This window comes from Hevea brasiliensis, chromosome 3 (genome assembly GCF_030052815.1).
Source record: "Hevea brasiliensis isolate MT/VB/25A 57/8 chromosome 3, ASM3005281v1, whole genome shotgun sequence".
Lineage (NCBI taxonomy): Eukaryota > Viridiplantae > Streptophyta > Magnoliopsida > Malpighiales > Euphorbiaceae > Hevea > Hevea brasiliensis.
The window spans coordinates 101127780-101144796 of record NC_079495.1 but is presented as its reverse complement, the minus strand read 5'-3'; positions in this window follow the sequence as shown (position 1 = coordinate 101144796).

Sequence of the window (17017 nt, the reverse complement as noted above, 5' to 3'; positions counted from 1 at the left end):
AGACTATGGAAGCCAAGACTCAAAGAAAATGTATGAAAGGCATAGTATTAGAGATTGAGTCTTAGGTCTTTTGTGAAAAGAATAAATGAGAACTTAGTCGAATGGAGCTCAAAAATGAAATTTTATTTTCTGATTACTTTTTCTCATCATGACCTTGGACATTACTATTGAAACATTTTACATTGCAAGTTGAGACGTGCAGCTGTTGATTTAGTTTGCTAGCTGGTTTGCTAAAATTTTTAGTTTGCTAATGTGTTTGCTAAAAAAATTAGTTTACTAATCAGTTTACTGACTGCTACCAATATTTCATTAGTTTACTAATTGATCAGAGCTGCTCAACTTCGCACAAAAGGACAAAATAACGGCCATTTTGTCTTGGGAAGTGTGAATAACGTTCCAAAAGGGTTTCAAACAGTGTAAAATGATTTGAGACTATAAATACACCTTCTTTACTTCATTTACACTTGATGAAAGCTTACATTTGAACTCCAACTTTGATTTTTCATTTATTGCTTTCATTCAAGAGCTTTAAAGTCTTTGAGCTACCATTGGCAAATCAACTCATCTCTTCTTTATAGTTTGATTTGTATTGAGTAAGAGTGAGTGTTGAAACATTAAATTGCATTTAAGAGAGGTTGTACAAGCACCTATTGAAGCTTGAGAGAGTAAGTGCTTGTGATAGCACTTGTGAAGGTTTCAAGCTACCTTGGTAAAAGCTTGGTGTTGAAAAGTTGTAAAGGGCTTTTGGTCTCTTGCCTTCAAAAGAGCAAATAGTGGAGAGAAGACTCAAAGAGGGTTCTTTGAGAGAGTGGATGTAGGCTAGTTAAGCCGAACCTCTATAAAAATAGTTGTGTTTGATCTCTCTAACCTTGACCTCCTTATTTTTGTGCAATTTAAATTTTACTTTTTATACATGATATTGAATGTTGGTTGAATAGATTGAATTGATAAACTTGAGGACATATTGAGTGACTTGAGAAATTAGTTGTATATTGTATGATACATGTTTTGTTAGATATTGCCATATACATTGATTGAGGCTTGAATTGTAACTTAGGAACACATTGTTGAAATACATATTACTTTCATTATATATATAGAAAAGCATCTAGTTGAATAAAGCCACAATTTTTCATTAGGCTACAAGCAAGAGCCGAAAAATTGTTAAAGTCCAATTCACCCCCCTCTTGGACTGTTTTGGGACAACAAATTGGTATCAGAGCCTGGGTTCTCTTGCTTAGGGTGTTACAACCTTAGAGTGATCCATAATGGCTGGTTCATCTAGCAATACTGCCGGTATACCCGCACCATTAGCTGAAGGCTACTCAATCACTAGACCACCACTCTTCAATGGCACTAATTATTCATTTTGGAAAGTAAGAATGAGAAATTTCATACAATCTATAGATATTGATGCATGGAAAATTATTAAAAATGGTCCACATGTTCCTCAAAAGAATGGTCCAGGAACTACAAAAGTTCCAAAACTTGAAGATGAATATGATGACAATGATTGGAAGAAAATTTTCTATAAATGCTAAAGCTATTAATATTTTGCATTGCTCACTTGACCTTAATGAATACAATCGTATTTCAGGATGTCAATCTGCTAAGGAAATTTGGGATAAGCTTGAAGTCACTTATGAAGGAACTGATGTCGTCAAAGAGTCCAAAGCAAACCTTCTTATTCGAGATTATGAGCTATTTGAAATGAGGCCAGGAGAATCAATTGCGAATATGAGTACAAGGTTTACTGATCTTGTAAATCTTCTCAAAGCGCTTGGTAAAAAATTTGAGGAAGCTGAACTTGTGAAGAAAATTCTTAGATCACTTCCAAAATCTTGGGAAGCAAAACAACAGTTATCCAAGATACCAAGGATTTCAAAACATTCACTTATGATGAACTCATTGGATCTCTCATTGCACATGAAATGGTATATAAAAAAGATAAAGTTGAAAATGAGCAAAAGAAGAAGAAAAGCATTGCTCTCAAGTCAAACAAGGATGAAGATAAGAAGAAAGGAGTTGCATTCAAAGTTGACTCAAGTTACAACTCAAGTGCTTCAAGTGATGATGATGATGAAATGGCTATGCTTGCAAGAAAATTCAAAAGAGCTTTCAAGAAGGGAGGAAGCAAATACAAGAAATTCTTGAAAAAGTATACTCCCAAGGATAAACACTTCAGGGATTCAAAAGAAGAAATTGTATGTTATGAGTGTCACAAACCTGGACATATCAAGCCCAAATGTCCATTACTCAAAAAGAAGAAAGGAAAAGAAGATAGGAGCAAGAAAGCTATGAAAGTAGTATGGAGCAACAATGAAGAATCTTCAAATGATGAATCAAGTGACAAAGAAACTGCTCTTCTTTGTATGATGGCACTTGAAGAGAAAGTCGAGAGTTCACAAAAGGAAGAAGAAAGTGACAATGAGGTTGTTTCAAAGGGATGAAGGAAAGTGATAAATGGTATATAGATAGTGGTTGTTCAAAGCACATGACCGGTGAAAAGGACAAGTTTTCAGAAATTACAATGAAAGATGGAGGATATGTAAAATTTGGAGATAAAGGGAAAGGAAAAATAATTGGAAATGACACAATTGGAACCAAACCTTGTATTGAAGATGTGTCGCTTGTTGAAGGTTTGAAATACAACTTGCTAAGTGTAAGCCAACTCTGTGATAAAGGTTTTGAGATAAAGTTTACTTCTTCTCTATGTACAATCAATAACTTAGATAATGATACATTGTTCATTGCCAATAGATCTAATAATGTTTACTTGCTTGACATGAATAATTTTGAAACTAATCATGGTACATGTCTAGTATCTCTTGATAACTCTAGTTATTTGTGGCATAGAAGACTGGGTCATGCAAGCATGCATACACTCTCAAAATTATCTCAGAAAGAACTTGTTAATGGTCTTCCTAAGATTAATTATGAAATGAATTTCAATGTAGAGCACGTGCACTAGGAAAGCATACTAGAGCATCTTTTAAATCTAAAAATATTGTGTCTACCACTAGGCCACTAGAATTGCTTCATCTTGATTTATTTGGACCCGTAACTCCAACTAGTCTTGGTGGGAAGTCATATGCTTTAGTTATTGTTGATGACTATTCAAGATATACATGGACATTTTTCCTTGCTCACAAAGATGAAACTTTTGAAAAATTCACCTCTTTTAGTAAAATGGTTCAAAATGAAAAAGGCTTTTGCATCTCATCTATAAGAAGTGACCATGGAACTGAATTTGAAAATCATTTATTTGAGAAGTATTGTGATAAATATGGAATCAACCATAATTTTTCAGCTCCTAGAACACCACAACAAAATGGAGTTGTAGAAAGAAAAAATAGGACTTTATAAGAAATGACTAGAACTATGTTGAATGAAAATAATTTGCCAAAGTACTATTGGGCTGAAGCTGTTAATACATCTTGCTATGTGTTGAATAGAGTTTTGATTAGACCAATTTTGAAAAAGACCCCCTTTGAGCTGTGGAAAGGAAGAAAACCAAATATCTCATATTTCAAAGCATTTGGTTGTAAGTGCTATATTTTAAATAACAAGAAGGATAACTTGAAAAAATTTGATGCTAAATCCGATGAAGGAATCTTTCTTGGGTATTCAACATAGAGTAAAGCCTATAAAGTGTTCAATAGAAGAACTTTAGTTATTAAGAAAACCATTCATGTTTTGTTTGATGAGACTAACCCTTCTATCGAAAGGAAAAATGTTTGTGATGATAATAATGAGCTGGTTTTTGGAAAAGAAAATATAATATCAAGTCAAGAAATGGAACAAATTGATGAAAAAGATGAAGAAACTCAAGGAGAAACTACAATAGATGTCCATGATGCCAATGAAGATCAAATCAATGAAGAAATGCCAAATTTGGAAGAATTACAAGTAAATGAGCCCCAACATGAAGATTTACCTAAAGAATGGAGATTCCATAGAAATCATCCCCAAGAAGACATTATTGATGATCCATCTCAGAGGATGATAACTAGAGCACAATTGAGAAGATATTTTGGTAATGTTGCTTTTGTTTCACAAATTGAACCTAAATGTTTTGAAGATGCTCAAAATGATGAAAGTTGGATTCTTGCCATGCAAGAAGAACTAAATCAATTTGAGAGAAATAAAGTTTGGAATTTAGTGCCTAAACCAAAAATCATTCAATAATTGGTACTAAATGGGTTTTAGAAATAAAATGGATGAAAAAGGCAATGTTGTTAGAAACAAAGCTAGACTAGTGGCTCAAGACTACAACCAAGATGAAGGGATTGATTTTGATGAAACATTTGCTCCAGTTGCTAGAATTGAAGCTATTAGAATGTTGTGTGCCTTTGCATGTTACAAGGATTTTATGCTTTATCAAATGGATGTCAAGAGTGCATTTTTAAATGGTTATATTAATGAGGAAGTGTATGTTGCACAACCTCCAGGCTTTGAAAATCATGAGCATCCAAATCATGTTTATAAACTTACTAAAGCCTTATATGGTTTAAAACAAGCTCCTAGAGCATGGTATGAAAGGCTTAGTAAATTCCTTTTACAAAATGATTTTCAAAGAGGCAAAGTGGATACAACACTTTTTATTAAGAAACATCATAATGATATGCTCATTGTGCAAATTTATGTTGATGATATAATTTTTGGTGCTACTAATGAATCTCTTTGCAAGAAATTTTCTAAGATTATGCAGAATGAATTTGAAATGAGCATGATGGGTGAGCTCACATTTTTTCTTGGACTTCAAATTAAGCAAATGAAAGATGGCATCTTCATAAATCAATCAAAGTACATCAAGGATATGCTAAAGAAATTTAAAATGGAAGATTTGAAGAGCATGGGCACTCCTATGAGTTCAACAATAAAAATGGACAATGATAAAAAAGGTAAAAAGTGGATACCAAGCTTTATAGAGGTATGATTGGCTCTCTTTTGTACCTTACTGCATCTAGACCAGACATACACTTTAGTGTTTGCATGTGTGCAAGATTTCAATCATGTCCTAAAGAATCCCATCTAAGTGCAGTTAAAAGGATCTTTAGATATCTCATTGGCACACACTCAATTGGTTTATGGTATCCAAAATGTGAATCATTTAATCTTGTTGGTTATAGTGATTCCGATTTTGCTGGAAGTAGATTGGATAGAAAAAGCACTTCAGGTACTTGTCAATTTCTTGGTCTTGCACTAGTTTCTTGGCACAGTAAGAAACAAACTTCAGTAGCTTTATCTACAGCTGAGGCAGAATATATAGTCATTGGTAGTTGTGTTGCTCAAATTTTATGGATGAAACAACAATTGGAAGATTTTGGTTTAAAATATAATCTTGTTCCAATTAGATGTGACAACACAAGTGCCATAAACTTGATCAAAAATCTAGTCCAACATTCAAGAACAAAACATATTGAGATCAGACATCATTTTATTAGAGATCATGTTCAAAATGGAAATATCAAAATAGAGTTTGTTGCCTCTGAAAATCAACTTGCTGACATTTTTACAAAACTACTTAATGAAGAAAACTTTTGTAAAATTAGAAGAGAAATTGGTATGTGTGAACCACTTGCTTGAGTGATCTGCTATGATATAAGGTTGCTGAGAAATTTTTAAAGAACATTAGCTAACTTGTTTGTGTACTCGAGAAATCAGTTTACTAAGTTGTATGCTAATGTTACGTGACTAAAATTAGTTTGCTATATCGTGTATTGTTCAAATTTCAAACCAAAAGGTGATTGTGCTTGAAATTCTCTGCGTGTCCAGCAGTGCACTTATCTTTTCACATTTGATATCACATTCTCAGTGCTGTGTCAGACATATAGAAATATATATTTGTGCATATAAAGATAGATAGACTTGTTTGAAATAATAATAATAATAAAAAAAAGAAAACAGGCTCAGATAAAGTACACTGGAATAGAAAAGCGCGGGACTCAAGAGAACTTAAATCCTCTGCCACACGAAACCGTCACCCTCTCTCTCCTCTGCATTGATTCACGACATTTCACCTCCAAAACAAACCCATTTTCTTTCCGGCAAAACAAACCCATTCTCATCTATCCGCTCATCTCTCTCTTCTCTTCTTCGTTCTTCACTTACCGAAAAGCCATTGTCAGATTTCACCATTTTTTTTATGTTGATGGCTCGCGCAAAACGCAAATCCCCTGTTGCTGCTGCTGCTTCGTCATCCTCATCAGCCTCCGACGATATCCCTGTCGCCACATTATGAAAGAAATTGAAGGGAAAGAAGAACTTACCTGAATCGAAATCAACCAGTGCATATTCCGACCCATCCACGCCTGTCGAACCCATTGTGTCAGCACCAGAAAAGAAAAAGAAGCGAAAAATGCGAGGGATTGGTACCCAACGCAAAAATGGTGCTTCCAAATCTTTGGGTTCAGTGGACAAGGCATTGCTAGATTGTAAATTTGTCAAATGGGAGTACTTTGGACAGGTAAATTTTCAATTCAAAGAACTTTTTGAGTTTCAAGGATGGATGGATGTTTGTGAATGTACAAATGAGTATTACCCTAGACTTGTTCAAGATTTTTATAGGACTTTAAGAACAGTTGATGATGAGGACAAATTTGAGGTTGTTTTGAATGACAGTGTATATGGTGTCTCTGTTGAAATGATAGCTACGGCTTTGAACTTGCCTAATGATGGAAATAAAATTTCCACACATAAGGATGTTGCTAGGGTGGCAGGCTTTAATTTGGTTGAATTTGAAAATGAAGTATTCCCTGCTAACACTGCCACACATGAAAAGTCCACTAGCACAAAAGCTTTTCAACATATCAAAATCATTCACAGTATGGTGAACTACATTTTCTGTCCCAAATCTGGTAGCTATGGTTATTTGAGTCACCTAGACATGTGTATTATGTGGCACATTGTTAACAAAGTAAGGATGAATTTGGCTTATTTGATTTTCAAAAACATGTGCAAAGCTTATGGGATTGGAAAACTGCCTTATGCACATCTCTTGACTGCTGTGTTTAGAGAGCTGAATATAAATGTCTCTAGGGAAAGTTCTAGGACTGATTTGATTGTGCTTAGAGAAATTCACTCTGACACTGATGGAAGAAAGAAAAGGTTTGAAAAGGGTGGTTCTTCCTCAGCTAAGGTAGGTTCTGATTCTACAAATGAATTTATGAGTGAGCTTCAAGGGCTAAAAGCTGCTGTTAATGATCAGTTTAGTTCAACTCATCAGTCCATTGAACTTTTGAGAAAATTTATGGATGTGGTTGACTACAAAGTGAGTCACCGCTTACTCAAAATGAGGAATTAAAAAGGCTAATTGTGGATCTTCAAGAGCCAAGGAAATCTGGTTTCCCAACTAAAGTTAAGGCTGCTACTCAAGTCTCTGCTGATCAGGGTGAAAGTAATAAGGTTGGTGAGTCTCCAGCTGGTGTGGCACATGAAAGTGACCAAGTAGCTGAACCTGAGCTTGAACCTGCAGTAGAAGCCCCTGTTGATCATGCTAGTGGACAAGTCATTGAACCTGAAATTGGTTCTACAACTGGTATACCTACTGAGCCTGATAGTGAAAAGGTTGTAGAACCTGAAGGTGAGCTGCCTGTTGAACCTCCAAGCGCACCACCTGTTGAACTCCGCCGCCCCTCTACGCAGCAATAAGAAGCCTCTCTAAAGGATCACCAAGCTAGTGCTCCATCTCAACTCTCTACAGCTGCTGTCCCTGCAGCCAAGAAAGGTAGAAAAAGAACCAAGTCGACCGTGTCAAATCCATATCAGTCACTAGCTGCCACTCTTCAACCACCATCTGATGAAGATGAGCCATAGAAGGATGAACAATTGGTTGTCCAAGAATCTCAGCCTCCTGCTGCTAAACCCACCAGGAAGAAGTTGGTGCCTTCCAAATCCACTCGAAGGAGCAAAAGACTTAAATGATTCCCATCTAATCTGGATTTTTAGTTTTCTATTTGCATTTTTAGTTTACTAGTCTGTTTGCTACTATGGGTTTTTAGTTTGCTACTGTTCACCTTACTGCATTTAAATTTGGGCTAACATGATTCTTTTTGGGTTATTTTCTCCTATTTCCTTTTTGATTGATGACAAAAAGGGGGAGAATAGGATGGATATGGTTATATGTGTTTATACTTGTGTTGATGGACATGGATATGTGTTGATACTTGTGTTAATGGATATGGATATTATGTGAATAGGTGTTTAAAGGATGGATGTGTTGATACTTAGATATGTGTTTATACTTGTGACAAATGGAAATGCTTTTTGAGAATATTGTGAACATGCTTTATAGCATAAACTCAGGGGGAGCTTATGTACAGAAAATAGATTTCTTGGAAATTATGTGCATATATTTAGGGGGAGCATTTTCAGCATACTATACTGCTTGGATTTACATACTCACATAAACTTTCACACACTTTTATTTTTTATTGTTGACTCAATTGAGTTTTGTCATTATCAAAAGGGGGAGATTGTTGACCCCGTTGATGCATACATTTTGCATAGTCATTTAGGTTTAATTTCATAGCCATTTTATTTGATTATTAGTCAATTTTTAGCTAATTTCATTAGTTAATTAGTTAGTTTTTCATAATTGTCAATTATAGATTAATTTGTAATTTTTACTTTGTTTTGTAGGAAAAATGGTGTTTTGGAAGGACTAAAAAGAAATTTTGCCATTGAGGAGTTATCTCTACAGCCAAAGATGTCAAAAACAAGTTTTAAAGTTGAAATATGCATTGGCCAAATTGCGCATAACTTGCCGCATAAGCCATACAGATCTGCATAAGGAGAAAAATCACTGTTCCAATACCTGCCGAATTGTGCATAAGGAGAGTGCATGGCTTATGCAGATTCATGCCCCCTTATGCAATCTCACGGAATTGTGCATAACCTATGCACCTGGTCATGCAGCCGCATAAGTGAGCAGAAACCAGCCGAATCAGATAAGGGACTGCATGACTTATGCAGTCCCACAAAGATTTCATTAATGAGCTGGCAAAAGATTTCCTCAGAAAATCCCTCCTAAAACACACTATTTTAGGGCTCCATGTCAGAAAATGCTATAAATAGCCTTATTTCCCATTTTAGAAAAGAGGACAAGAAGAAAAGGAATAAAAGGGAGAGGAGAGGCAGCAGCTGAAGAGACACAATCATTTTCCACACCATTTCCAACCAGATTTGGGGATTTCTTTCTTTTCTTACATTTTTCCTACATTTCTAGTGTTGAGCTTTTTGTTTCTTAGCTTAGATTAAAGCTTTATTTCCATATAAACTTAGAATATCTTGTAAATATTATGGGTAGTGAGTAGTTTTAATTAGATTCTGGAGTAAGGGTTGTAATATTTGAGATATTTTGTGGATTTTGATTGGGTAATCCATATTTTGTGGTCTTAATGAGTTTTATTCATTTCTTGTGTGCTTAATGACATGCTTAGTGTAGGATCCCATTAAGTGATGTTCTTAATCCATGGTTGAGGCACCGAAAGGAGAAGGCCTTGTGATAGATAATCAAGGAATTGGACTTAATTAACTTAGATTTATAAATAGACTAAGGATTAAGAGGATTCACAGATTAATTAAAGAACCTAATGGGTCTTAATTAACTCTAACTCCATGAAAGTAGGATTAGATTGATTAAGACACTCTTTGTCTCACTCGAAAGGGTATTCAAAGGATTTAAGAATTAATCTCCTTAAAACCCGTAAGTTCCACAAGATGGGATAACCAATTTGAAATCCCAAAATAGCTCGAATATGAAATCCCGAACTCCAATCTGAAGGAACGGAAGCGTGAAAAACACAAGTTTATACCATTGAATTCAAAAATTTTCACCTAGGGTCACATGCATCATGCAAGATTTATTTTTATCTATTTGATTTCAATGATAAACAACATATTAAAACTCTTTTAATATGTTTTTGGATCTGTATTTGCCATTAAAGATTTTAAAATTAATCAGATTAATTTTAGAACCCTAGATTAAATCAAGAACGATTACACTAACCTCTTGATGCCTTTGCGGCGTGTCTGCGCCTTTGAGATTCGTCTTCAGACACGGATGTTGTCCTCTAGCTTGTCCACACCAAGAACACCTATGGCAGCCCTTGAATAGCTTCTAAAGCTTTTTCTATTAATTAGAAAATCAAGTTACGCCTTTTAAGAGATTAAAGATGTAAACAGACACTAGAAACAATTTCTAGTGTTCTTAATTCAAGAGATTGATGGCTAATCTCTTTGAATTGATAAGAGATGAAGAAGAAGAGATGAAAACCCTCAAAGTGGCGTGACAAAGGAGTGTGGCTGCTGGTTGTGTTTTATTTTTCTCATAACAACACTTATATAGCTAGGTTAACACATTAAACCCTTGCCACATGTCACCCTTTGATTAGCTCTAGGTTTAAGTGACCCAATCACATTGTGCCAAGTGTCAAACCTATATTTAATCTTGATTTTAATCATCTTACATGATTAAAAAAATATTTGGCAAGCTTATGTGTATTCCCATGTGTCACCATCTCATGGTGCCACGTGTCACACTGCAAAATGACCAAAATGCCCCTGTGTCTTAATTTTGAGTTCTTAACCCAAAATAATTATTTTCTTCTTCTAATTAATTTATATCAAATATAAATTAATTAATTAATCTCTATTAATTAATTTCTCATTAATTAAATTCATATTTAAACACTTTAAATATAAATTTAATTTATACTACACATCCAATAATCTAGATTTGGTTTCAAGTCATGCTAGGGACTTTGCAATTTAATTGCAAACCAAACCTATTTAATTAATCAATTAAACTCTTTAATTAATTAATTAAATCATATTTAAATAGGTGATAACTTGTGTATGTGTGTGACTTACTAGGCTCATCACTAATTGGCAATGAGACATGATATCAACTCTTAATATCATCAGAACTCTTTCTTACCATAAATGATTTCTCTAAATCATTTTATGAATCTCATAGACCATGGTTAACACCTAGCATAGCATGCCATGGCCACCCAATTAGTAATAAGGTTTACCTTAAATGAACCTATAATCATATGTTACCATGCACTAGAATCTCTACATTTACAAAATCCCAACTAAAGCTGGAGTCATGGTTTATGTCAAACTCCATTTGCTATGAATATTATGTTCTCTTTTAATTCCAGTTCTTGATTAAAAAGATTTTCTCATCAGAAACTCTTTTCTGAATAAATCTATCTTTCTTGGCCAGGAACTTGAAACATCAAGAACAATTAAATGAACATAGGATTTTATCTCTATTTACTTAGAGGAACAGATTCCATCTTGATCAACACCTACCTCCATATATAACTAGTAGGAGCCAATACATGCCCATATACCCATACACAGTACAAGTATGAAAGCAGTATCAAACTCAAACTACCTATATACAAGATAACTGTGCTATCTCAGGTCTAAAGATTATATGCACTGATATGATTTATGACAAAATATTGACAAGAGTAAACTCCATGTGCTTGTCATAAGTGTCACTGGTTCGGCCTACTTATCATTTATAAGTGCCTATCATGTTTGTCATATGGCATGAGACTCACCATTCCATCTTATTTATATCTCATATAAATAACTTGGGAACAAACATGAATACAATCTTTCTGGATAAGTCATGTCCTTATTATGAAGTATCCTCGATTGTGAACCTATTTATGATACTTTGTGCTAGAAATATTGTCACTCATATTCTTAACAACTTAAGAATAATATTTCTAACAAAATATCAATAGACCTTTTCTATTACACATGAATATATTATATAAATGTAAAAGTGGAAATGCCAATTATTAATAAAATATGTACAAGATACATACTAAATGATATGCTCTAGGGCATACTACTAACAATCTCCCACTAGCACTAAAGCCATTCATTACAATATCTTAGACCTATCTTCTCAAGATGTCGGTCTAATCGAGTCCGTGATATAGGCTTAGTGAATGGATCACCGGATTTTCACCGATGCTATTTTCTGCATGGCTAAATCGCCTTGCCCAACTATATCTCCGATAATGTGGTAGTGCCTTTCTATGTGTTTGGATTTTGGGTGAGACCTTAGTTCCTTAGCTCAGTATGACTACTCCATTGTTGTCACAAAGGTAATGGAACCGCTGACTCAATGGAAGGAACTACCGTAAGTTCTGTCACGAACTTCTTTATCAAAATAGCTTCCTCTCGCAAAGATCCGATGCAAAGAATATACTCACCTCTGTAGTGGAATCTGCAATCGTGCTCGCTTGGAACTCTTCCAACCGATCGCACCTCCATTACAAATAAACACATATCTAGAGGTAGACTTTCTATCATCAATATCCGATTGGAAATCGAATCGTGATAACCATCCAATTGCAAGTCTCCACCTCCATAAATCAAGAATAAATCCTTAGTTCTTCTCAAGTACTTAAGGATATTCTTGATGACTATCCAGTTGTTCCAAACCTGATTGGATTGATACCGCTAGTCAAACTAACAAAGATATGCGATATCCAAATTTAGTACACAACATTACATACATTATACTTCCAATAGCAAGCATATGGAATCCTCGCCATCTTATCTCTTTCTTCGTGTGTCTTTGGAGACATCTCTTTAGAAAGATGGATACCATGTCTCACTGGTAATAATCCTCTCTTGGAATCAAGCATGTTAAACCTCTTTAACACCTTTTCCAAGTATAGACTTTGGGATAAACCAATTATTCATTTCGCTCTATCTCTATAGATGCGAATCCCAAGAATATAGGTTGCCTCCCCTAAGTCTTTCATGGAGAATGTATTTGACAACCATACCTTTATAGTCGTCAACATACCTGTGTCATTACCCATCAACAATATGTCATCCACATATAAGACAAGGAAAGTGATAGCACTGTCACTAACCTTCTTATATACACATGGCTCATCCTCATTTTTGATAAAACCAAAGGATTTAATGGCTTCATCAAAACGGATGTTCCAACTCCTCGAAGCTTGTTTCAACCCATAAATGGATCGCTTTAGCTTGCATACCTTGGAACCATCTTGGGATTCAAAACCCTTAGGTTGTTCCATAAAAATGTTTTCTTCAATGTATCCATTGAGAAAAGCTGTTTTGACATCCATCTGCCAAATCTCATAATCATAGTACGCAGCTATTGCTAATAAAATCCTAATTGATTTAAGCATGGCAACAGGTGAGAAAGTCTCCTCATAGTTGATTCCTTGCCTTTGGCGAAACCCTTTCGCTACTAGCCTTGCTTTATAGGTCTCTACCTTTCCATCAGAACCAATTTTCTTCTTGAAAACCCATTTGTTCCCTATAGGTACAATACCTTCTGTGGGTCAACAAGATCCCAAACTTGATTCTTATACGTGGAATCAATCTCGGATTTCATAGCATCAATCCATTTTGAAGAGTCTATATCTGATATAGCTTCTTCATAGGTAAGTGGATCATCTCCATGATCTACTTCTTCATGAGTAGACAACTCTTGTTCTTCTTCATGAAGAAAACCATATCTCACTGGTGGGTGAGATACCCTGGTTGTTCTACGAGGAACAGCTGTAGATGTTTCATCAACGGGTATAGGTTAACTAGATGGATCTATATCCATCTGATCTGTTGGTTGGTCAGAATTCTCCAATTCTAACTCTATTTGCCTTCCTTTGCCTCCTTCTTGGACAAATTGTTGTTCAAGAAATGTGGCATCTCTACTTATCACAACTTTTGTGAAGTAGGCAAATAAAATAATATCCAAAACTATCTTTTGGATATCCAACAAATCGACCTTTTCTCGATCCGGTCTCCAATTTATCGTTGTTCACTTTTTTGATATAAGCTGGACAACCCCAAATCTTAACATGCTTAAGACTTGGTTTTCGTCCATGCCATATCTCATAAGGTGTGAAAGAAACTGATTTTGATGGAATCCTATTCAGAATATACAAAGCTGATTCTAATGCAAATCCCCAAAAGGAGATTGGCATATCAGTATAGCTCATCATACTACGTACCATATCCAATAGGGTACGATTTCTCCTTTTAGAAACACCATTCACCGTATGCTCTCGGAGGAGTCACCGAGAAAAATGTCATGCTCTCTCAAGTATTCATCAAATTCAAGACTCAAATATTCACCTCCACGATCCGATCAAGAGCTTTAATATTCTTTCCTGTTTGATTTTCTACTTCAGATTTAAATTCTTTGAACTTTTCAAAAGATTCATGTTTGTATTTCATCAAATACAAATACCCAAACCTTGATTTATCATCAGTAAAGGTAATAAAATAATGAAAGCCCCATTTAGCCATTTCTTTAAATGGACCACATACATCACTATGTATTAGCTCCAAAATATTTTCAGCTCTTAGCCCCTGTCCAACAAAGGGAGATCTAGTCATTTTTCCCCAAGGCAAGATTCACAAGTTGGAGTAGGCTCAGAGTCCAATAAGGATAGAATCCCCATTTTCTCCAATTTTGTAATCCTATCTTCCGCAACATGACATAACCTTAAGTGCCAAATATATTTTGAACTTGAGTTGGTTTTCACCACGCATTGCATTCATTTAGATTGCTATACTCGCCAAGGAAACACTTTCATCGGCAATGGAAACACTTTCCTATTGGCAATGGAAACACTTTCCTTTGCCTTCATCAGCTTTAGTCTTCCTTTTCTGTTTAGCTATTTTCTTAGAAGGATCAGGAATCTGAGGTTTCTTTTTCTTATTGCCCTTCTTCTTGTTGGACTTTCCAGTAGAAGAAGATGCAACCAAAGCTACCTCTTTTCCTTTATTGCCTGGCATATTCTTTTGGGCAATAACCAGCATGTTGAGTAAACCAGCTAAGGTGCATTCCTGTCTAGTCATATGGAAATTTGTCACAAAATTCCCAAAAGACTCAGGAAGGGACTGAAGGATCAAATCCGTCTGTAGTTGAAAATCCATGTTAAAGTCAAGATGTTCCAACTGCTCAATCATCCGAATCATCTTGTGGACATGATCCCCAACATTCTGTCCCTCAGACTTCCTCATACGGAATAGCTGTCTAGATATCTCATACCTAGCATTCCTGCTGTGCTCACCATACAACTCTTGTAGGTGAAGGAGGATCTCACTCGCACTCTGCATGTTCTCATGTTGCTTCTGTAACTCATTACTCATGGAAGCAAGCATGTAACACTTAGCTCTCATATCATGCTCCTTCCACTTGTCCAAAGTTTCATGTTCCTCTTGTGTGGCCTCTGGAGGTAAGGGACCAGGAACATTTGAATCTAGAACATATCCTATATGTTCAAGGTTCAGGACAAGTTTCAAATTTCTTAGCCAATTAGACAAATTAGGTCCTGTCAACCTATTGTGATCAAGTATGCTTGCAAGGATATTGGATGGTGGTGGTTGTTTTGTGATCATTTTTATCAGAAAATTAACTGCAGAAAATAACCAGACTAATTAGTAAATGTATCATGTAATTAACCAAAATGATTATGGTCTTTTAATCAAATTGGTCGTCCCACTAACTTAGCGAATCCTACACTTCCAAAGTAGAAAACGGAAATCCTAGTTGGATGGATTTCTAGTGGGTGATTGAATTCTTATAATTCTATTGATCATCCTCAGGTACATCCATTATTGGAATTACAATAAACTATAAGTGAGCAACTCTTTGCCTATCACATCTCATGTGAGGTTCAATCCTTTACCTAGCCCCTAATGCTCAAAATCTCAGGTACATCCATTATTGACTTATCTTGCATTAGTTAAGTTGATCCCATTGAGCCAGTAATTATGCAAATAATTTTAATGTCCTCAGGTACATCCAATATTGGCCACTAAACCATTTACATATTTACAACATCTCATGCTTAACAATTATTCTTAAGAAAATCTCTTAAATAAATTGCATCTTATGCAACTATTTAAAATTTCTTAAAATAATTGCCCCAATGGAGGGCCTATGTTATAATTACTTTAATTATAGCATTTCCAACTTAATCATTTGTTTGGAAGATTTTATAGTCATTCTATTTACTATTAAGATCTCACTTTGCACATTATCCATTTAGCATGCATATATCATATAATTGCATACATTCCCATACATCTCATGCATTCATGGATAAGCAGTAAATATGGTATGATTATGGACTTTCTAAGGGATTCAATTCTGAGCCACCAAGAATTGAATCAGGGCATTCCTAGGTGCATTTCATTCATTCATTTTACAAGAGTTGCTGAAGGAGTACATAATCAACACTTGATCTTGAATTCCTCCCACTGGTCCCACCAATGCTCTTGACCTCCTTGAACTTCTTGCAATCCAATATTACATAGTAATCCTTGGCATACCAAGGCGAATTTACAAGAACTTAAATAAATGAAATTACAACCCAAAAATTATTACAAACTTAATAATACATGCCCAAAATAAATTAAAATAAATTAATTAATTTATAATCCCAAAGAAACATAAAAGAAATAAATCCAATCACATTGGTCTTTTATAGTCCATGATCATCCATCATGCATATCACTATTTAACAATTAAATAAAACATACATACTTAAATTAAATTGAATATCTCATATTCAACTTAAAAATTCAGATTTGAATATGATTCAAATAAATTTAAAAATTCAGATTTGAATCTCATTCAAACAAATTTAAAAATTCAGATTTGAATCACATTCAAACAACTTTAAAAATTCAGATTTGAATCACATTCAAACATTTTTTAAAAAATCAGATTTGAATCACATTCAAATATTTTTTAAAAAATCAGATCTGAATTTTATTCAATCAATTTTAAAAAATCAGATTTAAATATGATTCAAATAACTTTAAAAATTCAGATTTGAATCACATTCAAACAACTTTTAAAATTCAGATTTGAATCACATTCAAACAATTTTTAAAATTCTGATTTGAATCATAATTTAATTGTGTGATAAAAATTCTAATTAAACAATTTAATTAGACATAAAATGGATCTTAAATCATA